Raw genomic sequence first — 26,141 nt, forward strand, 5'->3', positions numbered from 1 at the left:
ATTCTGGAACCATATAAGCTGGCTAGGGAAGAATAATCAAAGAAAGCAGGATCGGATTCAAGTTAACGAGGGAAATTGTTTAAAGGAAGACAACGCAGTGAACTACATTACATCAGTTATAGCCGAGTCATTTAAGAGCGATGATAGGGTAATCTCCGCAAATCAGGAAGCAACACAAGGTAGCAGAATACAAAGCAGCTTAGAACTGACCAATCTAAACTGGAAAAAGGCAGAAAAAATATTCCTAAAAACACATCTACAGGAATAGATAGAATTCCGATCAAGCTGGTTAATGAACTTGGTCCAAAAAGTAAGGAAACGTTGTTAAAAGCTCTGGAAACAGTCATAACGAATAAGCAAATTCCACACAGCTGGCGGTAGCGTAAAATGAATTTGATTTATAAAGGGAAAGGAAAAAGGATGCACATAAAATCCTACAGGCCGATTACTATAACATCTGTTATGTACAGGTTGGTCATGCAGGCGGTGCAATTAAAGGTGCAAGCATGGGTATAAAGTAACAAGATACTCGTAGAACTTCAGAACGGCATTAGAAATGGTAGGCGCTTAGATGATAGCCTGTTCGTGCTTGCCCAATGCATCGAAATATCTAGAGTGGAAAATAGACCTTTGTATTTGGCCTTCCTGGACATAAACGGGGCGTATCACAACGTAAGCAGGGAACTCCTGTGGAACATATTAAAAGAAGAAGGTATCGGTTATGAGATCCTACAGGAAATATGCCGGGGTAACAAAGTAGAAATTACGTGGGAAGGGATAAGAAGTACGGAAGATGTCAAAGTATGCAAAGGATTAAGACAAGGCTGTCCTTTATCACCGCTGCTGTTCATGCTTTATATGATGAACCTGAAACGGAGGATACAAGACAGTAACCTAGGTTTTAACCTGCCATATAGGTTAGGTGGAAAGGCGGTAGAGCCGCGCCTCCCCGGTTTGATGTATGCAGACGATATTGTGCTGCTAGCTGAGAGTCTGGAAGAATTGCAAACTCTAGTTAAGTATTGCGGAGACGAAGGGGACGCTCTAGGCTTCAGTTTTAGCGCAGTTAAGTCGGGTCTGACGATTTTCAACGGCTCAACTGATCAGGGTCTTAAAATACAAGGCCATGAAATGCCTAGAGTAGCAGAATATAAATATCTGGGGGTAAGGGTAAACGAAGGATTGGCATACATTGGAAAACATGAGGAATCACTTAAGCCCAAAGGACAAAGGAATGCCGCGATAATGAAGCATAAAGCTTTGTGGGGATACAATAGGTATGAGGTTTTGAGGGGTATTTGGAAAGGAATTATGTTGCCCGGAATTACTTTTGGAAATGCGGTTTTGTGCCTAAAATCAGAGGTACAGTCGACATTAGAAATAAATCAGAGATCCGTTGGACGATTAGCACTAGGTGCCCACGGCAAAACTACAAATGAGGCGGTACAGGGAGATATGGGTAGGGCATCTTTCGAAGTACGGGAAGCTCAGAGTAAAATATTATTTGAGGAACGCCTGAGGAAAGATGGACAGCTAAAGTATTTAAATACCTGTACTTAAAAAGCGTTGACTCACAATGGAGGAAAATAACTAGGAAACGAACTAGTAAGTATGCTAGTCACAAGGGCGGAGAAATAAAGAGCATTAAGCAACAGGTGAAAAACACAGAAGATAAAAATGAGATAAATTCGATGGAAAAGAAACAGAGTGCGGAATTATACCGGAAGTGGAAAATGCAGATCAGGAAGGAAGATTTCTTTGATAACTCAGGAGGCAGTGCCCTACTTTTTGAAGCTAGATCAGGGTGCCTTAGAACACGCAGCTACAAAAAGAAATTTAACAATGGAGATGACGCATGTGCTGTATGTGATAACTCCAGTAAAACAATTCACCATATTATACTCGAATGTAATGGTATCCATCCGGAAGTTGATGCAGGCGCAATCACTGTTCCTGAAGCTCTGGAGTTTAGAGATACCAGTGGCCGGGTGAATAAACTGGCGGTGGAAACTAGCAAAAAAACGACTGGAAGATTGGTGGCTTAAAAGCAGACGTGACATAATGTTAGTAATGTAGAAACAAAAATTTATAAATAGCTTGATGGTTTAGTTAACCAATCTAAATCAATAATAAGATATAGGGAGAAAAATGAGCATGATAGCTACTGGTACCACCCTGTTTCAAAGGGGATGCTCCTATATTCCATCCATCCATCCGAGGCACCGCTGGCACGGACGAGCAGACGACGCGGAAGGAGCGCGCTGGCTGTGTTATCGCGTGTTTTCACTTTGACTGCTCAGCATAACCGCGCGGTTTTGATAGCTCTGCGTGCGTGTCATCGGTGCCTGTGTCCACAGCGTCCTAGGCGTATGCAGCACCATGCCAGGCAACTGCTGTGTGCCGCTGTGCACCACGAATGCAAGAAAAGGTGTGAACATCGGTTACAATGCGTTCCCGTGCGATTCACAACGTCGAGCAGCATGACTGGAAAGCATATCTCGGGAGGACTCAGACGGAAAACGAAGCCGGTGGGAGCCGAGGGACAAGTCAGTGGTATACTCACTGCACTTCACTGATAGCGATTACAGGAAGAACATAACACTGAAGATCCTGCTTCCTTCAGCCGCCCCTCTTTGTTCCCGAACTACCCACATTACAAGTTAAGTTCCTCACGCGGGCTAATGTTGAGCCAAACAACCTTGAAAAAATGAAGGCGTGCAGGCCAATAGCTATATTTTCCCCACTTGTTATAGCTACACTTCATTTCCTCCTGGACAACCCCCAGTGTCATCCTGAAGCATGTGGGTTTCAAGATAGCTCCGCCACGGTCACTTTTATGACATTGATATCAAAACGGTATGCCTTGCACAACGTAGCATCAGTGAAGCCATGCAGACACCAAAAGGAGCCACTTTATTTGTCAGGTGACGAGCGACTCTCTTGATTAGAGTTGGACTTTGCCATATCGAAGACATTCAGGTTCAAAGAGGCACGTTGAAGCGAAGGCTAACCAAGAAAACGCACGAAGCAACAATCACGACAACCAGATCAACAGTGGCTCTAATTAAGTGCCTTCTTGATCACATCAGGTGTGTTACAATAATGTATTCTGTGTGCCTTACTGGTGCATTGCACTTAACCGAATCTTATTTTCAGCTTCCGATACGTCCTAAAGCAGGCCCTCAACATCGATCCTGTAGTATCGCTTTTTAGCAGCCTAAGGCAATTTAATGGCGGGGGCGACAGAGTTGACGCAAGTGCTGTAGTTCTCACTTCGGAGAAATACTAAAGGTACCACTAGCGAAACAAAAAAATATATATCGACTGAGATTTTATACATTTTGCCATGATTTGTGTGCAGGTTGGCATCTTGAAAGCATCAAAGTCTGCAAACGCACCTATCAACAATTGGACAGCTGTAAAACTTGGCATTCGTGATTATGAAAGTCGTACCTTGCCAACTGCCATCACGTCTGCTGCGAGAGAGTTTTCGAGTCAGCTTAGATTCATTCATGTGTGGTGTGAACCAGCAGCTGACATAAAGTTAGCACCGATTGCATTTTTGGCTGGTTACCTTCACTTCCATGTGAAGAGAATGTATGAATATTTTTACAGAATCTCAAGAAATTTTTTATTTATTTTGTCTATTTTCAGGACCTGCCCTTGTTTTCATTATTCATATATTACCAAAGTTTAAATATCTTCGGGTGCTTACTGTAGAGTGCCATTAATTTTATTTTATTAGTCCTCGTCCTTTTATTAACTGTTTGTACTCGTTTTAAGCTAGGTGCCTTGTGATTCCTGCAAAACCCTGGACTTATCAAAATTCTTGATGATGGACGCCTAAGGTTTCTGAAAATCACCATTCACCTTTGTTAGCAAGGTGATGAAGTACCCGGAGGTCAGAAGAAGCAGCAAGCTATGCAACATATTGGCTTTATCCCTTCTTCCCTATTTTGTGCAATGTCCGGAGTTGATTTGCGAGAGAGAAGACCGCAGTCACACTAAGGACCTAACCAAACTAATGCGACCGCTGCTGATCAGCTGGAACGGCAACATCAATTTGACAGTGGAAAAAATTATGCTTGCACATAAACTTCTTTCGATGAAAGTTCTTCGCTTGTAAAATAGGCTTGCGTGTCTTCTGTGCATCACGCGGCTTCATAATTAAACGACAAAAAAAAAAAACAATTGCCTGAGCCTGCGTGTGTTGTTTCTTTTGCAGCAGTTTGTGTTAGCTAGTATGCTTAGGTGGTAGTACCCACTTAAATATTATTTCCAGAGAAAACGGAGGAACAGACTGAACAATGTTGAACGCTACGTATTGAATTGTAAATTTCCCAAAAAGTGCACGCTGAATAAATGGCCCCAAACTCTGTCTCAATTTTAAGATTGTATTATGTAATATGTTATTACAGTGGTTGAAACGCAACTGAATGGGTGCCCACTCAGCGAAGCGCACACTGCCTCGATTCTCGTTGTAAACGGAAGTCCACGATTGAGTTGGAAAAGCCCAGTGATTATGGCATGTCACTATCACCTTATCAAAAACAAACTTGCACGTGGCATCACCATAATGTGTGAAACGCCGCTCATAAATCCTAAATTGAGCAAGCGCCGACCGCACGGACGCCTAAACGAAAGCACAGCCAGGGCCGCTGCGCGCAGCTCTCCGCCCAGACTCGTCACGGAGCGGTGGCGCCGCGGCGGTGACGATGAGAACTAGGCGCAATACGGCTCTTCCGGGCGATGCGACGGGCCGCACCCAAGTGCGCCTCCATTGAGCGGCCGTGTGTGTACTATTCTTTCTGGCAACCATTGCATGAATATATATGAAAAGTATACTGCGCTCCTTGCACACCTGCTTGTCACATCTGGATACATGAACAGTGTGCATTGTTCCTTTATGTTCCACTAATTCCTATACCCATTTCCAAGCTGTTTGCAGGGCAGGGCGACCTGGCCCAATCCTGGAACCTCTCACTTCTGCGCACTATAACAGATATGTGTGCTCCGACTGTTGACCCCACTAATTGGGAGGGGGTGAGGCATGTATGAGCACTATTTCTTGTTATAGTGCATATGATCCTAAATGGCGCAGGTCACCCTTGCTTTTCACAGGGCTGCAACAGCTTCTGAAAGGGATTATCAGTTTGTGAATGAAGCATCTTGCTTAATACCAGCTACCGAATAAAATTGCCATCTTGAAAGTGTTCAGCCTTATCGCTGGATGAAAATCATAGTGCTCAATTTTGCCTTCTGCACTCTGCATTCAGGCTGATGGTGATAATGCCTATATGCACTGCAAATACTTGCCCAAGCCAGACAGTCATGAAGGATGCATTGATGATTAGAGGCAAGTTTGCAGAAATACTGAGTTGCGTATCTCTAATATTGTTTGTAATAAAGTATGTTGGAGCATAAAAATTTGCTTAGCCTTTTGTTAACAGTACATTGCTTTGGCATATTTTTATCTTGTCTTTCAGAAAATCGTTCCAATTTCGGCTACAAGTCCTGCCATAAGAATAATGCTTGCCCCGGTGCTGTGCTGGCAGGACCAGATTGAAAACCTCCTGAAGGCTGGAAGCAGCATTAATTTCAATAATAAAATTGCCATCAATGTGATGCTCTGTACTTTGTGGCCATTAGTTGCTTTGTAGAGGCATGCATCCCACATACTTTTGGGCGCATGTCCAATGTCAAGAATTTTATGGACTTGTTATAAGTGCATGGAGTCTGCCAGATTTATTAATTGCCTGCAGTAATCTTAGATTGCTTCTTCCAAGTAGAGGAGGCATCACTTCCGAATGTCCTCAATAGATACGCCAACGGATATCCGGCGCGCATCTCCCTGGGAGATTCAAATAATTATTTTGTACATCCGTTGGAGATCCGTGGGAGGTCCGTCGGACGTCCGCGGATCTCCCACGGATATCCATATGTCCATAACCGGACGTACGCCGAACGTCCGATGTACGTCCGGTGGTTGACTGGGAGGTAAGATGCAACTGTTGTATACTTTTCTCCTGAGCGATACCGGTAAGCTGCTAGTCATAATCTGCGAGTGCTTCCCAAATGCGCTCCATCCCAATCTTATTCTTGTTATTTCCTTTTCATGGTCCGGATCAGCGGTTACTACCTGTCCTAAGTAGACATATTCGCCTACTACTTCCAGTTCTTCGCTACCTAACCTGAACTGCAACTATGCCATATAACACCACTGAAAAACCTCTCTACACAGCAAGTCGACCGAAATTGCCGCTGTTCGAATCATCCCCGTGGTAGAATCCTTGCGTTGGAAGCCGAGTGAACCGATTCATCGAGTCTACACTGCGGGCGGCTTCCTTTACAGGCAGTACTGCCGTTCACCTGGCGGAGACGGGGCATCCTGGTGCGGTGCGGGCCACCAGGGCTGGTCTGGGTCGCGCGGAAAAGACGCGTTTCCCTGAAGAAGCCAAGAGCCAACTCTCGGCTTGCAAGGACACCATGTTAGTGCTGGGCATAGGCCCGGGCCGGCCTGAAAGCCCATAATCGGCCCGGCTCGGGTTCGGGCCGCTCGCAATCTCTTTACCTAGGGCTTGGGCCAGGCCTGGGTTAAGGTATATTTGTCTCAGGCGGGCCGGGCCGTACACCCTGATTATGGACACATGCAACTTTTGCGAAAGCGCGAATACAGTCATAGTGAGATGAACGTCTTGCATGTGCCGTATTTTAACGCGTCCTACCCACGCGATAGCTTCCGAGTTCTTTCCCTGCGTCGACCATCTTTTCCTTCTTCCTCGCCGTGAAAGTATCTTTGGTAGCCGTCAGTGGCCAAGCAGAGGGACTGCTTGTGGTCTAATAGTTTCGAATTTCGCATCTCCGCTTTTGTAACACCGGTGCTGATGTTTAGATGAAAGGCTCACGGTGAGCTAGGCGAGCTCAACGAGTACATTGCCACAAAGTCAGCCATCTGTTTAAGTTCAGAGCCAGTGAACTCTTAGTCACACCAGCTACAATGTAAAGCACCGAAAGAAACTTCGGCGCTACTGGGATCATTGTCCAGGAGCGCCGCCAATACCTCAGTTCAATGTGTAACTTGTATTTGAACAATAACTTCATTCTACGTACGTGCTTTGCCTCAGATGTTAAACAAATTTGTCATATCAAGCTTGAGCATTTGACAGTTAAAGATCTTGGATAAACTTTTCATTCTGAAATTAATTTCTTCATTTTCATCTTTTCAACTATTATAAAATGACGGGCCTAGCCGGACAAGGACCTTAAATCTGAGCTCGTGGCCGGGCCGGGCTCGGGGCTGCAGAGTCGCGCCCGGGCCCAGCTCGTGCTCAAGTTCCGGCCACACATCTACGCCATGTCGCCGTTCGCAACTGCGACCCCAAGAAACGAGTGATGGAGGTCGACGACGGCGCATTAATAGACGTCTCAGCTGATGGCATGTAGCCACTCTGGCTCTTACGGCAAGTGTCGCCTACCTCAGGGCTCAAATTTCAGCGTCTGTACACATCTACACGTTATCAACCACGCCCCCAGAAACGAGTGATGAAGGTCGACGACGGCGCATTAATAGATGTCTCAGCTGGTGGCATGGAGCTACGATGGCTCTTACGGCAAGCGTCGCCTGCCTCAGGGCTCAAATTTCGGCCTCTATATACACATCTACACCATTTCCGCGTTCACAAACACGACCCCAAGAAACGAGTGATGAAGGTCAAAGACGGCGCATTAATAGACGTCTGAGATGATGGCATGTAGCCACGATGGCTCTTACGGCAAACTTTGCCTGCCTCAGGGCTCAAATTTTGGCCTCTGTACACATCTACACCATGTCGCCGTTCACAACCACGACCCCAAGAAACCAGTGATGAAGGTCGAAGACGGCGCATTAATAGATGTCTGAGCTGGCGGCATGTAGCCACGATGGCTCTTACGGCAAGCGTCGCCTGCCTCAGGGCTCAAATTTCGGCCTCTGTACATTTACACCTTGTCGCCGTTCACAACCACGACCCCAAGAAAGGAGTGATGAAGGTCGACGACGGCGCATTAATAGACATCTCAGCTGGTGGCATGTAGCCACGATGGCTCTTACGGCAAGCGTTACCTGCCTCAGCGACCACCCTTCTGCATTTTCCCCGTACCTGGCCGCAGAATGGCCTCTCCCTGAACGGCTGTCGAGGCTCGCCGCATGCTTTTGTGGTGATTTTAGCATGTTGGCTTCGTTAAAACATGAAGTGAACGATGGACTGTGCGTGCTCTGTGGTGTGTGCGATGACTGCGTTCAGGACTACTTATATCCAGATGCCTGCGGAGCACGAAACTTGCCGCAGCCCGCAAAGCTGCACTGGCCCCGAAGCCCTCGCCTCGAAAGCCGTCGGGTGGCTCAATTTCCATTAAAAGAGCCTACTTGATGCAGGTATCAGCCGTGGACTTTGCCCGCAGGACAATTCCATGAGTTCGTTTTCATCCTTCTTGATAATATTTACACGGCGTTGATTTGTTTTATTGGCTTCCTTTTATTTCCTGATGCCACAGATCCGCTTTGTTTTGTAAAATGTGGAAAGTTTCTGAAGCCTCGACCACCAAAGAGAAGTGCTGTAGCTAGAACGCATGTACAATGCCGATGTTTTATTTCTACAAAAATACAATTATCGCTCTCCCGCTTTTAATGTCGACGTTTTCTTCTCCACTGTGCGACGTTAGAAATATATCTTTACGACAGGGTGTTGGGTGAATACGCATTGCACCTTTGATGTTTATGGCAATGCATCTTTGATATTGATGGCCATACCCTCGCTTTTGCATTTTTTTTAACGGGCGGAAGGTATATTTCGTGAATATATATGTTCCCGTTACGCGTACGTGTTTCAACGAATGAGTTATTTCGCTCGGTCGAGTCTGAAGTTCTGGAGCCTATCGATCCGGCCATGGTGGAAAGAAGCCAACAGTCGGCGAGGCCAAGAAAAGCATTGGGGATTGTACTTTCTAATTTTTTTTAATTTTTACTTCGATATCGCATAAATTAGTAACGTAATTTGTTTAGGGGAAATATAATTAAACACAAAGTAGAAGGAAAAACAACGTGCCGATGGTGGGAACCGAACCGTCATTTCGCCTTCATTTATCTGCTTGTAGCTTACGGGGGTCTCGTTTCTGGCAGTCTTGAAGCCATAGGTAGCGTAAGAGGGTTTTAGCACAGCTTTCACCCTGGCTCTTGATCACGTTCTACGTGACGCTGGCGGTAGCACAGGACGTTCCACGTCCACCGTTATGGTTGAGGGTGGCGCTGGTGAACGCTCTCAAGGTTCGTATACAGACAACATTAATGCCCAAGAAAGTATCAGGGGGCACAGCGGCCGATGTAGCTCAGTTGGCAGAACACCGGACGCGACATTCGCAGGTCGTGGCTCGGTTCCCACCATCGGCACGTTGTTTTTCCTTCTACTTTGTGTTTAATTATATTTCCCCTAAACAGATTACATTACTAATTTATGCGATCTCGAAGTAAAAATAAAAAAAATGACAAAGTACAATCCCCAATGTTTTCCTTGCCCTCGCCGACTGTTGGCTTCTTTCCTTCATGTATTATAACGAGCACCCTCATTTCCTCTTCATTTATCCTCTCCATGGTGGTTTTAATGGCGTACCGGACTCAACACGCAGCCTCCGTGGACCAAAGCAGGGCGCGCCCTCCTAAAACACAAGAGTTGGGCAAACTAGGCAAGCATGTACGGGAGCTAAGACTACCCGACGCCTGTGTTCTGCACGTCTAGGTTTTCTTGGTCACTAGGACACGCGGCCGGAACCGGAGTCGCATTTAGCGCATGTGTCTGCCTTGCATTTGTTCAAACTAGTGTCCTGCGAGGTGACGATTCGGTGTAAGGCACATCAGCGACCCTTTCGTTGTGTCGATGTCGAGCACGTCCGGACGTCCGAAGTCCTATGGAACCTGGCGAATGAATGTTGTCTTCGTTCACACTCTCGTCAGCGCCCGAGATGTCCGTGAAGAATTTGCTATCTCAGTCCATACGGTTGCAGACTTTACTCCGGAGGTGTGGGACAGTTTCAAGTGGAGTGGCACGACATTTTGGCGTGGGCTATCAAGAAGAAGAGCGCAACACTGCTGAATTTTACTACGTGCTGCGTCGCAATACGAATCGTTGCCAATGCATACGACCTATCTCAAGCAATGCGCAAGTATCAACGTCTTCGCGTGCGCAACCTTCGTATTCTCGAAGAGGGGTCGCTAGCCTCCGGCATCGCGGCTGACCAGAGTCTGCCGGCTCACGATGCGGATGACTACGCACGTGCGCAAATTTCGGCACAGAAATGTCCAACATGGTCGCACTAAGTGCGTATGCAAGAAGGGGCAGCTTTGACGGAGGCGGCAGGTATCGAACGGCTGTTTCGTTGATACTCCAAAGCGATTGTCACCAAGGAGGGCCTTTGCGTGCGTGAAGGTTTGGAGAGAGCGACTGCAAATTTCTGGGGAACATGACCTTATCCGACCGGTAATGTGGTAAAGATAATGTGCGCCCCAGCAACGGACTACCAAATTCCAACTGTGTTGAGAAACAAGCACCTGCATTCGGAACACGAACCAGACAGACTGCTTGCAGAGTTTTATTGTACATTTTGTTGATGTCATTGTAAGGTATCTGCCGCGCCCTTTTTCTCAAAGACTGTAAATAGCCAGCAGCCAGACGGGATCGTGCTAACGCCAAGATATGATGTTACAGAGCCTGAAGGATGGCGCTCGACTACGCTACTAAACACGGATTATAAGTTGGTTATGCCCCTTCTGGGCGGACGCACGCGCCCCGTCCTACACTACCATCAGCCGCGTAATCATTCATTTGTAGTTCCGTGTCGTTCCACCTTGGCGTCACTCACGTTCACACGAGCTGTGTTCGCTTATGAAAACAAGAAGGCAGATGACGGCACCTTTATCTTGTTAGGTCAACCGAAGGCATTTGACAGAATAGAACACGGCTACCTGGTTGCAGGGCTTCGCTGATTTGGTGTTTCTTGTATTCATCGGCATGATAAGAACAAGTGAGCTTGTTCTGAATGGATCAGAAACCCAGTCTTTAACATCACAAAACAAGTTCGCCAGGGTTACCTCTTGCCGCAAGAACTTTCGTCCTGTCGTCGGACCGCGCTAGCGAAACGTTGCCTTATCCCCAGCTCACTTGCGGATTTTTGATGACACGACAAGAAACCACAGCTGTGGCAGGTTGTGTTGATTATCTGTCTCTTTCCTTACGCAATGGCCGCCGCTTCCCCATGTTTTTGCCTGACAGATATTCCAATTTGTCCGCGACGCAGTTGAATTCTACTTACGCGCTTCGCTTCGGTACTTTCACGGAGCCTCTCGCGAATTTTGTCTAGATTGTTAGCGCGATCCCTGCATTGGGCGTAATTTCCGAAACAAGGAGCATGTCACCACAGCCATGAAATTAGGTAGTTGCGCGCCATAGGCGAAACCTCGGCCACGGATCACTTTTTACACTCCATTCAGGCAAAAATGGCATCCGTAAATACTAAGTCATACGCCTACCACATTACCAACTAGCTCGGATTGGCCTACGTATGCCTACGCTTTGTACATTTCACGTGTTGCAGTGATTTCACATCGAACGGCTCGTCTCCTTTCCTCTCCTCCCTGGTTCGAGCTTCACTAGCGAAAGTGGTGACAGCCCTCGTAGCGCGCCGTTTCCTTCACTTACCACACAATAAGGTAGGTCTCAGCCAACCCAAAGTAAACACGGTCAGTAGATGTGCTCGCTTTAAATCTGGCCGCTGTTCTACTTAGTGATCCACTCTACTCAGAGCGCTCACTTTTACGCTACTGGCTCAGCTGAACTTGCCTAACCTTTACTGCAGACCGATACCTGGGCTCTTAGGCCGAACGACCTCGCACGTTTTACCGAACGGGAGGAGTGTATAAGACGCCGGTCGACAGCAACCTACCTGGCGTAGATATTTATGAAGTGCCCGCAATACAGGTTAGCGGGATTATTCCCTGCTCGCATCTAAATCAGGACAATTTACTTCTAACGGTGAAGAAGTGGTGTTGACGGCCGGTGGGAAGTCTGCCGTCAGAGCTTCGCACATAAGAGTGACGCCGGCGATGGCACGTATTGCCCACGCGAGAACGCTTCGCCATGTCCATGTAGGGTCTAATGAAACACGCCAACGCTGTGGCCTCGCTGAAGTCATGCGGCATCCGTTCCTTGAATGCGCTGTCGGTTTAGTCATGTGGCGCCTAGTGTAAAAGCTGTTCAGTCCGCGGTGGCCCTGGGCCCAGAGCACTACGCGGACATTTTGTGCGGATCGTTGTCACTGGTGTTTACCATGCGCAATGAATACTGCATGGGCTATATACCCAAAGCTGTTGACTGTATTTGTATCAGAACTAGAAACTGGGCGAGTTGGTGAACGTCAAACATTATGTGCATGCGAAAAACGAAGATAGGGAAAGAAACACGCGCTTGTTTGCTTGCGTGTTTCTTTCCCTGTATTCGTTTTTCGCGCTGTACATAATGTTGAATGGCCCCGCCGGGGTGGCGCAGTGGTTGCGGCGCTCGACTATTGTTCCCAAGGAAGCGGGATCGAATGCCGACCTCGTCGGCCGCTTTTCGTTGGAGGCCAAAAGCAAGGCGTCCGTGTGCTATGCGATGTCAGTGCACGTTAAAGAACCCTAGGTGGTCGAAATTTCCGGAGTCCTCCACTACGGCGTCTCTCATAGCCTGAGTCGCTTTGGGACATTAAACCCCACAAACCAAACCATAATGTTGAATGTCTCTTGTATTGTGGACGTACCTCTCAGGCACACTATAGGCAGAGTGAAGGGGGATTTCGACAGCGCTGGTTGAGGCAGCAGACTTGCTATGTCAAATTTGTCGTACTAATCCCCTCTCCACCTCACGTTTGTCACGTACCTCCAATCCTGAGGAAGTTCATGCAAATGTTAGCGTATATAAATTTACATATACACTAGTGATTTCAGCATTTTTATAATTCCATTCTGCTTTCTGCTCAGTTATTGTACTTAAGCTCTTTCCTTTTTGAGGAATCTGGCTTAAAATTCAGTGTGCGAATGTCGTTTGTTAATATGACGTACACTTTTCGTACCATCAAAGTATCCAGTAGCGATTTCACACGTAGTGATGGAAGGAAAATTTCCTGCTGTCATTACCGCAGATTTTTTTTAGATCCTTGCTGCTGCGAGTGAGCCCAATATAGCGTTCATTTCCGTCCTAGGCCTGTCTGTTCCTTTCCTGCCAAAGAAAATGTCATCATGCGACTATATGTAATTGACAGTTCTCAACTGTGCCCACCTTCACGCAAAGCCTAAGCGCGAGAATGGCTTCTACGCGCTAACAATCGCATTTTTAACACACAAATATATTGAACACCTGGTGCAAGAGTCAACAGAAAGATTCTTGTTTCGCCTGGACACATTCGTCATAGGGAAATGGAAACCAGAAGTCTCCTAGCTCTCTATCGTATTCCTAAATAAGCCTAAAGAACGCACACCAAAAGCGAAGCACAAGAAAATGCATGCTTTATTAACCAAGGCGAGGATGGAGACTTGCTGCCTGCAGTAAAGTCGTAAAATCTGCAGTTATCTAAAGACTGTAAAGCACTGTTGAATGTCTGGCAGCAAAGAGCTTTCCTTGGGCTCGAATTCTGATTGCGGGAACATCAGCATGCAAGACAAGAAAAGTTATGGGCAGTAAAACTGACATAAGAACTAAGTTCAAGCACAAGGCACTGAAGTTCCCGAAAGCTGAAAAATTGAATTGAGTTTGGTTATTTTCTTTTGTGCTTCTTTTTTTTTGGAAAGGCAGCCTGCGGCCGGCGCTTCTTGCCTTTAGCAGTTTGTTTGGGCTCTTCAATGGAAATGGTGCTTGAATCGGAGGCTCCGCTGGGTGCAGATTTGGTAGCCGTTTTTGCACGGTTCGGTCCTTTGCTTGGCGCTATTTCTGCAAGAGTTTTTGCTCGTTTCTTGCCATTAGTCGTTTGTTTGGGCTCTGCAATGGAAATGGTACTTGCGTTGGAGGCTCCGCTAGGCACTGATTTGGAAATCGTTTTCTTTGGGTTCAGTCCCTCGCTTGGCGCTACTGCTGCAGCAGTTTTTGCTCGTTTCTTGCCTTTAGCAGTTTGTTTGGGCTCTTCAATGGAAATGGTGCTTGCATCGGAGGCTCCGCTGGGCGCAGATTTGGTAGTCGTTCTCGCCCGGTTCGGTCCTTTACTTGACGCTATTTCTGCAACAGTGTTTGCTCGTTTCTTGCCTTTAGCAGTTTGTTTGGGCTCTTCAATGGAAATGGTGCTTGCATCGGAGGCTCCGCTGGGCGCAGATTTGGTAGTCGTTCTCGCCCGGTTCGGTCCTTTACTTGACGCTATTTCTGCAACAGTGTTTGCTCGTTTCTTGCCTTTAGCAGTTTGTTTGGGCTCTTCAATGGAAATGGTGCTTGCATCGGAGGCTCCGCTGGGCGCAGATTTGGTAGTCGTTCTCGCCCGGTTCGGTCCTTTACTTGACGCTATTTCTGCAACAGTGTTTGCTCGTTTCTTGCCATTAGTCGTTTGTGCGGGCTCTTCAATGGAAATGGTACTTGCGTTGGAGGCTCCGCTAGGCACTGATTTGGTAATCATTTCCTTTGGGTTCAGTCCCTCGCTTGGCGCTACTGCTGCAGCAGTTTTTGCTCGTTTCTTGCCTTTAGCAGTTTGTTTGGGCTCTTCAATGGAAATGGTGCTTGCGTTGGAGGCTCCGCTAGGCGCTGATTTGGTAATCATTTTCTTTGGGTTCAGTCCCTCGCTTGGCGCTACTGCTGCAGCAGTTTTTGCTCGTTTCTTGCCTTTAGCAGTTTGTTTGGGCTCTTCAATTGAAATGGTGCTTGCGTTGGAGGCTCCGCTAGGCACTGATTTGGAAATCGTTTTCTTTGGGTTCAGTCCCTCGCTTGGCGCTACTGCTGCAGCAGTTTTTGCTCGTTTCTTGCCTTTAGCAGTTTGTTTAGGCTCTTCAATGGAAATGGTGCTTGCATCGGAGGCTCCGCTGGGCGCAGATTTGGTAGCCGTTTTCGCACGGTTCGGTCCTTTACTTGACGCTATTTCTGCAACAGTTTTTGCTCGTTTCTTGCCATTAGTCGTTTGTGTGGGCTCTTCAATGGAAATGGTACTTGCGTTGGAGGCTCCGCTAGGCACTGATTTGGTAATCATTTCCTTTGGGTTCAGTCCCTCGCTTGGCGCTACTGCTGCAGCAGTTTTTGCTCGTTTCTTGCCTTTAGCAGTTTGTTTGGGCTCTTCAATGGAGATAGTGCTTGCATCGGAGGCTCCGCTGGGCGCAGATTTGGTAGCCGTTTTCGCACGGTTCGGTCCTTTACTTGACGCTATTTCTGCAACAGTTTTTGCTCGTTTCTTGCCAATAGTCGTTTGTGTGGGCTCTTCAATGGAAATGGTGCTTGTGTTGGAGGCTCCGCTAGGCACTGATTTGGTAATCATTTCCTTTGGGTTCAGTCCCTCGCTTGGCGCTACTGCTGCAGCAGTTTTTGCTCGTTTCTTGCCTTTAGCAGTTTGTTTGGGCTCTTCAATGGAAATGGTGCTTGCGTCTGAAGCTTCGCTAGGCGATGCTTTGACAAAAGTTTTCTCACTGTTCGGTCCTTTGCTTGGCTCTTCTGCAACAGGTTTTGCTCGGTTCTTGCCTTTAACAGTTTGTTTGCCCTCTTCAACCAAAACGATGCTTTCGTTGAACCCTTCGCTAAGCGCTGCTTCGGTAACCGTTTCCTTTCGATTTGGCCCTTTGTTTGGCGCTGCTTCTAGAACAGATTTTGCTCCGTTCTGTCCTTTGGTGGCACCAGTTTTCTCTCGATTTAGTTCTCCGTTAGAGGCTTTAGACGCTGTTTCGGCATATGTTTTGTTCCCGTTCTTTGTTACGGTAGGCGGTGCTTCATCAATGTTTTTTATTTGGCTGAGTGCATCGCTAGACGCTCCTTTCGTAGCAGCTTTTTCTAGTTTCTTTGCTCCGCTTGAGGCTACGTCGGCAGTTGTTTTCGTTCCGCTTGGTGTTGCTGCAGGCGGTGCTTTGGTCTTGTTCTTTCGTTTCCCTGCTCCGCTAGGTGCTTCTTCGGCACTCTTCTTCGCTCGGTTCTGTGCTTCCCTAGGTGCTACTTCGGCTTCGGCAACTCTTTTCGTCACATTCACTGCGCCGCTGGGCAGTTCTTCAGCATTCTTTTTTGTTTGGTTGTGTACTCCGTTAGGCGCGTTGTCGCCATACGTTTTCGTTCCGCTCTGGGTATCGCAAGGCGGTGCTATAGCATTTTTCTTCTTTCGTTTCCCTGATCCGCTGGGCGTGGTTTCAGTAACCGTTTTCTCTTTGTTTTGCGTTCTGGTAGGCGCTTTTTTGGAACCCCTTTTCTTTCCCTCCAGTTTTCCGCTAGGGGCTTCTTCATCACTAGGTTTCGTTTCCTTGATCGCTCCCTTGTTGGCTTTTTTTGCCCTCGTTTTCTTTCGGCTTGTCGCTCCGCTAGAAGCTGCTTTCTTCCCCGTTTTCGTTCCGTTCCGGGCTCCGCTGGGGGCTTCTTTGGTACCTTTATTCTTTCGGTTTAATGAACCGCTAGGCTCTGCTTCGTCACTCGTTTTCGATGGGTTCATTGTTTCGGTGGGCGCTTCTGCGGTGGCAGGTTTCATTCGGCGCATGGTTATAGTTGAAACGACCCACTCCAACTCTCGATTGGTGGTTTCCAATGCTTCAATGGTTTTCAACTGGAACATGGTTGCGCTGATCCCCGTCGTTTCACGAAGAAAGGTCTGGCAGTTTTTGCAATCATGAACGCGAGTCAGGGCAAACGCTGACGCCTGCGTCATCTTTTTGCTTAAAAGAGCGGCCGTTGCCAATGCTATGACGGCCCTGTTCCTGTGCAACGTCTGCAGAACATCAACGTCTCTCGATTCTTTCCGTTTAGGGCCGTGCAGAAGTCTCAACTTGAAAATGGTGCAGTTGTCAGTAATGCCTTGTCGGATGTGACTCTTGAGATTCTCGAAACCTATTGCGCTTTCTTGTACGACAGTAAGCTCCTTGATACTGTCGTTCTCCCGCATGAGCTCTTCGAACGCCTTGGCTGCAACAGTCGATAGCTCCCATCCACCGCCGACAGTTAAAATCTTGATGGTCATGGAAGACGCCAGGCCACCCAGCAATATCGCCACCTGGTCAGCGGTGGCTGGAAACAGCAGGGTAAGATGCCTCATCACTTTGCTTTTATGAAACAGCTTGGCCAGGCAAAGGGCGCCTGCGTCAGTCATGGGCGCGCCTTCAAGCCTGAGTGTAGTCAAAGTGCCGCGCAAGAGGAAGAGGCACGCCAGCATGGTGTCCCTATCCTCAGCCTTAGCAAACGCCAGCCTGAGGCTCTGGATGTTAACGATGTCGTTGACTACGAGGACCCTGTGCAGCACCTTACCATTTTGTAGCGTGTACATGCAGTCGACACGATGTGCTTGGCGTAGACCGATGACCTGCTTCATGACTTGCTCGCTCGTCCCAACCTCTCTCAAATCACCAAGAATCAGCTTTTGCAGCGTAATATTCCGAGCAAGGCCGCTGAGAAGACATAGGAAGCTTGCACACGACAGCCGGCACCCGGCAACGGAAAGCTCTTGTAGGGTGTCATTCGTGCCGATTGCCTCTTCGAGTCCAGCAATGACCAGGCCCTCCCTGTCACCGAAAGTCGATGAAGCGAAGCTCAGGTATACGAGGCTATGGTTGTACGAGATTGATCGAGCTAGACGCTGCCAGCCGCCGCCGACGTCCTCGCTTGTTTCAGGAACCTTAAGCCGTAGTGTAAGACGCTTCAGGGATGTGTTACTTATCAGTGCGGTGGCGAGATCGTGCAACGACATATGCAGGCCATGGCTCGAATCGACAATTTCCAGCTCAGTGAGAGTCCTGTTGTATCCAAGGCGGTCATAAAGACACGACAACCTGCAGGGAAGATCCACGCTGAGTTTTTGTAGCCGGGTGTCCATAAGACCCGCCGCGACGTCTTCAAATCCCCGAATTTGCGTCTTCTTTTCCCGCAGAACAAGCGCTTTCGGCTGCTTATATTCCAGGATAGCAAAGCCTAGCCGTCGTATGCTCAGCACGTTAATGCCTGTATCTTCGAGAACGAGGCTTTGCAGTCCTGCGTTTAGAGAGACGAGTTCGCAGAGCTTCACCACTTCGTTCTTATCCAGGTGCAAAGAAACCAATGTTAGTTGCTTGAGACGATTGGCGTTTTTGAAAAGTGGGTAGATTTGAAAGGCGACGTCAAAGTCAGCTAATCCTCTTAGTTCAACAGCCTCTATATGTCTGTGGTTCAGGGATAAGAGACTGAAGAACAAAGTGGGGTGGTAGCGGGCGACAACAGCGGCATCCAACACTACTTTCGAAATGCAACGATGCTCTCTTAGCATCCACAAGCATATGCACATTGAGAAAATGTCCCCGGACCCTATGAGAATATCCGTCGCGTTCTCCATGGTCTCAAAGGAAAATGAGCAGTCGCACGATGCCAGCAATGCCATACCACGGGGATTCAGGACCGCGTTGAAACGATCGTGGCAGGAGAGAGCCCAACAGTCTTTTTCTTCCACATCGTGCGTACAGGCGGTGAAGAAGGAGTACATTCTTTCTGGTCCGCTATGAAAGCGTCGTTCCGCGAGGTCCAGAAATCGCTTAACTCTAATTACGCTTTCAAACGTTTTCGGTCCTCCATTGTACAAAAATTTGGCGAACTCTTCCTTGCGCCGAACAGCTTCTCTGTATCCCTGTAAAAAATGAACGTCCGCTTTACACAATTTCCTAAGGACTGCACATTCCATAATCTCCACATATAGTTTCTCATAATCACGTCTTATGATGAAAGAAAAGGAAATGTTGGTAATGGTCTCTGCACGTAATTTTGAGAACTGAAACTCAACAGAAATAAGAAGATACCACAAAAACTTTGTAATTGCGGTCACTGACACGATTTGAAAAGCATCAGAATTGAAGGAAAAATGCTTGGACATATTGGTTCATCACATGTCCAAGCATTTTTCGGCTGCTCATATTCCAGGATAGCAAAGCCTAGCCGCCGTACGCTCAGCACGTCAATGCCTGTATCTTCGAGAACGAGGCTTTGCAGTCCTGCGTTTAGAGAGACGAGTTCGCAGAGCTTCACCACTTCGCCCCGATTCAGGTGCAAAGAAAGCAATGTTAGTTCCTTGAAACGATTGACGTTTTTGAATAGTGGGTAGATTTGAAACGCGAAGTAAAAGCTAGCTAAGCCTCTTAGTTTTTTTTTGACCGCATTGCGGCGTTTCTTGCAATATGTTCCTCCTCAGATTCGTTTCGGTACTGTCTATATTAACCGCCGCAATGCGGGTAACCTAAGTATAGCGCATTATGTGACAAACAAAAGAGGAGGACACGACAAACGCTTCTCCTGTTTGCCTCGTCTTTTGTCGTTTACTGCTCTATGCTTTCTGTGTGACGAGAATGGGCATTTCTTTTTTGCCTAGGTTACTAAATGACTAGCATTCGACTTAGCTGCACTCTGAAATTATGATTTTTAGCAGTGCAACTCATTTTCTACTATCCATGCAAGGGCAACGTTATACAACTGCCTTTTTTATATAAGCATCACGATGGTGTAACTACGCAATATTTTGTCATTTAGGCTTTCGGAACAAAATTCCGTACTCATAGACTTCGCCTGTGTTCATCAGGTAACCTCGTAATGTATCCAGCAGACGAATAAAGAATGTCTCAAACTGTTAAACCGAACTGGAATTCTACCGCTTGAATTGGGGCCCAGGAAAACTTCTTAATATAGAAAGTACCGAAACGAATCTGAGGAGGAACATATTGCAGAAAACGCCGCAAAGCGGCTAAGAAAACTCCCGAGTAGTTCTTTAAAATAAGGATTGCGTTTTCGAGAACTGCAATAGACCACTGCAATTAAATTGTATGAGAAATTCTTCTTTTATCCCACTTGATTTTCAATGTCCGATGCTTTATCGGTAAGAATTTCATTTCATTGGAACGCTACGACTACACCAACATATCAGTTACCTAACGCTGGTGCATGACATCTGTCTGTACCGTATAAAAGCGCAGTGTGTCCTCATTAGTGTCAGTGTGTGTCTTCAAGGCTAGTAATGACTTAACGATTTTAACGCAAGAGCATGAAACCTCATTGTAGGAAAATTGTCCAGATATGTCGGCGGTGTGGACTGTTTTAAGCCTCCTTAAAAGATCAACAGCAAAGGTGAAATGACCAGCCAATGATTGATTTAAGTTGATTTAAGTTGATTGAACATGAGAAATTGGCACACCGGAGCTATTCATATCCATATATAAGCCTCGTAGGCTCAAAAAGCTGCAGAATACACGTGGCAGGTAGCAGTTTGCAAGAGACGTGGCAGGGCATTAATTGGTCGGAGGTGTAGAGACGTGCCGGCACTCATTTCTCTTTCGCTCATTGAAGTCGCCGGATGAGTGTAGAGTGGTCTCCTCGTGCTTAAGAAACGAAGATTACAGTCTTTGCGATTCCTGTATGCATATATGCGATAACAATCATGTAGCATGCTGCACCAAAAATCAACGTGTACGCGTATATGCTGTAAAACTATTCAGTATACGGTGTTAAAAAAAGAATCTCCTGACCTGTCTTGTGGGATGAGCAACTTCAGGAAAGTTTTTTCAAAATCAGGCGCGCACTCATTGACGAAAAATTACGCTTAAAAAGAGAGAGATTGGATTTGTAATTAGCCATGACACTCTCATGCACTTCTTATTTTCATAGACCAAGATATAAAATTTAGACTTTCGCATAGATGATTATATCTGAACTCTGAGCTGCGTGTTAAGGACTCTTCAGAATACCTCCGCAGCAATCCAGAACAATGTGCTTTTATTTCGCATAACTGGAGTACGGGTGATTTTTTTTGCTAACTTTAAGACCTCCATGCATTCCCCGTCAATGGGAATTATTCTGAATTCAATGACTGGACATTTTTATTCTTTTTATAGCACTTGTACACTTCTTTGTTTACCCTACCCTTACTGCATTGATCACCGAATCTTCTCTTCACACTAAGTAGCCGGCCATAGTTAAAAGCTCTGTTCTTCCTCCACCTCTCATTTTTGTCATTGAGCATGGTTTTCACCAAGAAATATCCTCCTTCGTCCTCACTATAGCTTGCACTATGACAGTCATTTTCAAAAGTAGGCGGCCCGCTGCCTCAGTCCGCGGTGTGGCTGCGAGGCAGCACCTCAGCACTGCTATCTGCGTCGTGCGTTCGCTGCGAGAGTTCACGCGTGACTACCCACGTGACCTCACTCTCGCGCTGTCACGTATCCAGGGCCCCTACACGTACCACGTCTGATGAGCTCAGTGCGGCGTTCGCGTGTTTGTCCGCTGGCGCTCGTCGGAAAAGATGGTTAGTTTTGTTTTTTGGGGTTTAACGTCCCAAAGCGATTCAGGCTATGAACGACGCCGTAGTGGAGGATTCTGGTAATATAGACGACCTGAAGTTCTTCAACGTGCGTTCAGATCGCACAGGACATGAGCGGCCTTGTGCCTCCACCGGAAATCGTCCGGCGCGGCCGGAATTCGAACGCGTATCTTTCGGCACAGCAGTTGATCGCCCTAACCTCTGCAACACCGCGGCAGGATTGCCATGAAAGCGGACGCCTGTATGTTCACTGGTCTCTATGCACGCCTGTGGGGTGCTCGAATTGCGTGCATCGAGTTCGCTTCATATGCATTGCTCTGCAACCTCACCACTGAGCCACCGCAGTAGGAATATTTATGTCAAAGATGTTCAGACTATCGTTAGCCAGCAGTATATGCTCTCGTCATTTTTGAAGTGCACGGCTTGTGTTAAAACGCTATATAAAAATCCAATTCTGTGTCATGTGTGTGCGCCGCAAAAACTGCTGATTACCATCGCAGTTCAATGCAAGGTTAATGTCAGCCCTGTTAGGTTGCACGAAAGCTTTTTTTTTCTTTTCTTTTTTTTTTTGCCGGCGCCTTGCTTTGTTTGATGAAAAAGCTGTGGAAGAGCAGAACTTCTAGAACACACGAGCACTCGGTCTTTCAGGTCTGTCCGCCTCCGGAGAGGGAGCGAGTGCGTTGTCTGCTGTTTTCGCTCTGAGCCAGCCAATTTCATCTAGCGGTCGAGCGAGAGGGAGTGAGCACCAGTTTCGTCTCCGTGCACTATATTGAAACCTGCCGTAGCGGTGACATCGTTTCAACTTTGAACGCGTTGCCTGCTTGCGCATGTTTCCTCCATTCTCAGACGGCTTCCCGTGCCTGTCGTAGAGTTAGGGTGGCTCCTGGCCTGCTGTAGGTTTGTTAATGGAAGTGCGTCTCGTCGCACTTTTGGTGCACCTCCAGAGGCGTATTCACCATAACATGACATTCTGTTCTGAGTCACGCGCTTCGCCTCAGTGCAGGAGACGCTGTTGAATGCCATTTTTACGCACGGGACCACAACTGAGTAACGCATAAAAAGCATGAGGTCTGTGGCAACACGCTTGACCAGCCTATACATTTTAAAGCCTGTCTGTAGCGCGCCAAAAACAGTCGGAGAGCAAAACCGTCAACGAGCTTCGAACGCAATCGGCCTTCCCGCCAGCAAAGGAAAGGACACGGTTGGCGTGGCAGGTAGAGATGGGAGGACCCGGGAAAAAGAAGCGCAAACTTTGAAAAGAAAAATTGCTTTTTCTCGTTTCTTTTCTGAGACAGAAAACGGGAAAAAAGCTCATAGAGTATGATATCTTTAAAGAGAAACTTGAGAAAATTTTTTCTAATCTTTAATATTGACAGATTACGGCTACTAAATTATAAAAGACGCTTAGAAGGTTGCAGAACGCTATTTTGCTGTTATTTGGTTTCGGTTGCACAACTTCAGCTTAGTTGAGAAGCGTCATGATAAATGTTAATCTACTCAGAGATATTTGTGCCGAAATGCTGCATTTTTGTTTTCCCCTCGTTCACTGACTGTCAAGTGTGAACTTATGAAATGTAGTCTTTTTTTCGCTTACTTGTATTCTAAATAAAGTAGTAAGAGAAGCTAGTTTAGTCATATTCTCATCGGCGAAAGTTTTTCGCTCGGGCGCGGATGCCAGTACATCAGCGGTGACGTCGGCGACACCTGCTGATCAGCCCACAAACCGCCGATGCAGCGGCTGACCGATGTAATGCTGTTGATAGTACGTCATGCTGTTGCACTGTGGCGCCACTAGTATGTCCCTGATTGTGGTACTGGGTCTCGATAGAAAGACCACTGAACTACTCGTAGGAACAAGTCAAGGGCTTGTTCTGTCCAGTTTTTGGTCGTGTGACATATACTTACCGACGAAGCCCGTAATATGATTTTTATAGCCTCATAATTTGATGCCCAACCCCTTTAAGGAGCGACATAATAAAATTTGCGTGCATACAAAATAAACTGGAAGAAAAAAAGAAATAAATATGAATACCCGCCGCGATGATGCAATGGTTACTGCACGCGACTGCTGTGCCCAAAGTTGCGGGATCGAATCCCGGCCGCGGCGGCAGCTCTTTGATGGAGGCGAAAAGCTAGGCACTCGTGTGCTGTGCGATATCAGTGTACGTTAAAGAAATGCAGGTGGTCGAAATTTCCCGAACCCTCTCCTATGGCGTTTCTCATTCCCTCAGTCGCTTTGGGACGTTAAACCCCATAAACCAAACCAAGCCTTAACATTAAGAGATAGGAACAATTTAGAAAGAAGTGAACGCAAAAAAAAAGCCAATAATTCTTGTCATCTCACTGGTTTAATGAAAAATTCGATGAAATTTAAGCTGACAAGGAAACTAGAAAAATGAGCACAATTTATAGGTCACGTTTTTTTTTTTTTTTTTTTACTGGAACAAACTAAAAAGAAAGAACACACGCGAAACGGCTATAACATTTTTGTCACAAGTTGTGCTCTGAAACACAAGCTATAGGCTCAGAAACAAGTCAAACTACCAAGATTTCACAAAATCGAAAAAGTATTGACATCAAAGAACTAGATTGGGGAACGGGGCTTAAAATGCTTCAATACATCAAATACTTATTTCCTCATGGTTGATTTAGAGGGAAATGTGTGAACATTGAAGTGCACGTTGAAATTCATACGAAAAAAAAAAAGGGCAAAAGCAAAGCACGGACAAAAACACAAGGGGAACATATAGAAATGCGGCCTACGGTCGCATGTTTGATGCAAGGAAAAATGAGGATACTCAGAGAGAACTCATTGGAACGTAAAAAGCGAATTTGTACATTGTTATACTAAAAAATAGAGGGGCCAGGAAAACGAAAACACACAAACGAGGCAGGCTTTATTCCCGTATGAGGGACTGCCAAAAAAGAAAAAAAGAAATTTTGAGGCATACCATAATTCCGGACTATATTCCTTGTATTATACAAGACTAAGATATGAACCTTTTCGTCATGCTGACTTTCTATATGCGCGGACTGCACATTATTTTTTTTTTTTTGTTCATATTGTTTGGTTTGTCACAGCTGGATAAGCCTACTAACGGCTGTGCGGAAAAGAAGGGAACGTTCCCTGAGTGGAGGCCTACGGCATGTTACCATGCTAAATAAAACAGCGAAACAAGTTGTGATATGAAACCAATTTCTATATGCAAGCGAATGCCATCGCGGTAGCACGGAGCGGCTACTTTTCAATGCTTGTATTTGAGGGCACATGCACATGATGTAATGTATAAAAATAAATAATAAAAAAGGGGAAGCAGAAATGTTGCTGTAACGCTAGACCTGGAGAGGTCGGAGCGGTTGCGATGGCTTGTGAAAGATAGCCTTCTCCTTAGCATTCAGCCCCGGGGAAAGTGATTTTTGACGGGTTTACGACTGCAATCAATATAATAAAACGCTTGGTTTTCCTTTTTGACAATACAATGCTTGCTCACAGTCTAAACCAAAGCCTATTTTCAACCTAAATTCCTCCCAGTGGTCTGTAAGAAGGTGCGGACTATCTAAGAAAACAAATTATTTTGAGCCACAATATTGCCCTGTGGACTATACCCCGGGTGCAGACTATAGTCCGGAAATTAGGGTGGATTGAATTGCACATAAAAAAAAATAAAAGGCGCCTAGGAAAAAGAGCCACAGAAACAAGAACTTTGTTCACTCAAAATATTCCAAATTGCCGCTGATGTAATTTACGGCGCTGCTGATCAAAGGACCTTATTCTGTCAGTTAGAAAAACAAAATGAACACCAGCTTTTGCACTCTTGAGCCTATTCTTGGTTTTGGGAAGCACACAGCCAAACTTTGACCACTTCGTCTCACATGCGGCAGTGGAAGGTGCAACCAATATGGCAGCACCCTTCTAAAGAACCTTGAAAAGTGTCATCTATGCCTTTTATAGTCCTGTAAAAATTGCGCGACTTATGGATAAGCATCAAAATGCTAGGAAAAAAAAAAAGAGTGCAGCTTCAGTGCACCTATATATCTTCATTAATATAAATTAATGATATTTTTTAGATTTTTTTTTTGGCATTTCTGGCAAAAAAAAAAGTTTTTTTTTTTGTGTGTGTTTTTCCCGGCCTTCAAAATTTCCGCAAATTGTACATCCTTAGTGGCGGGCAGACATCCAGTCATCCTATGGAAGGGTAGAGTAATTATACAGAAAAGGGAGAACTGCAGCGCCACTATCGCGCAGCGGCGGCAGACATGCATTAATCGCGCGCTTCGCCGCCCCCTAAGTCCGAGAGTGACTTAAAACATACGGAGTGGGATACGTGCTTCGTTACACCACTAAGAAGCAAACCATTCAAGAAGGACTTTTTGTTGGGCTAGTTGGTGCGGCATTTTTCAAACAAAGGACAAAGCACTAACGACAGATTCACATGAAAGAAGACCCTTCTTTCTGTCTTCTTTCATGTGAATGTGTCGCTAGCACTTTGTCCTTTGTTTGAAAAAAAAAAAAACAAAACAAACAAACCATGTCGCTTGCTTATTTTTGCCAATCAATACGTAGCCAGAGGGAAAGCGGAGGGTAGCGAGAAGCGCTAGCTTTCTGGCTAGAGCTTTTTTTTTTTTGGATGCACCGGAGCCCTTCCCGAGACAATGTCTTGGCT

The 26,141-nt window shown here is 46.4% G+C and overlaps 1 long non-coding RNA gene across 3 annotated transcripts in view; it reads left to right on the forward strand.

Annotated features, from left to right (window-relative positions):
* Window positions 1-26,141, forward strand: part of LOC146203690 (uncharacterized) — a 371,705-nt gene that overhangs the window by 236,547 nt on the left and 109,017 nt on the right. The window contains exon 6 of one of the 3 annotated variants that reach the window (XR_014703901.1): window positions 5,487-5,610. The exons of 1 other annotated variant lie outside the window; for it this stretch is intronic. This is a non-coding gene — a long non-coding RNA (uncharacterized LOC146203690). Of the gene's footprint in view, window positions 1-5,486; window positions 5,611-26,141 lie in introns of those variants that run through there. One more of the 3 variants, XR_014703908.1, reaches the window with a different exon arrangement.

The sequence above is a fragment of the Amblyomma maculatum genome, chromosome 1 (assembly GCF_055883805.1).
Source record: "Amblyomma maculatum isolate TAMU_Amacu chromosome 1, ASM5588380v1, whole genome shotgun sequence".
NCBI lineage: Eukaryota > Metazoa > Arthropoda > Arachnida > Ixodida > Ixodidae > Amblyomma > Amblyomma maculatum.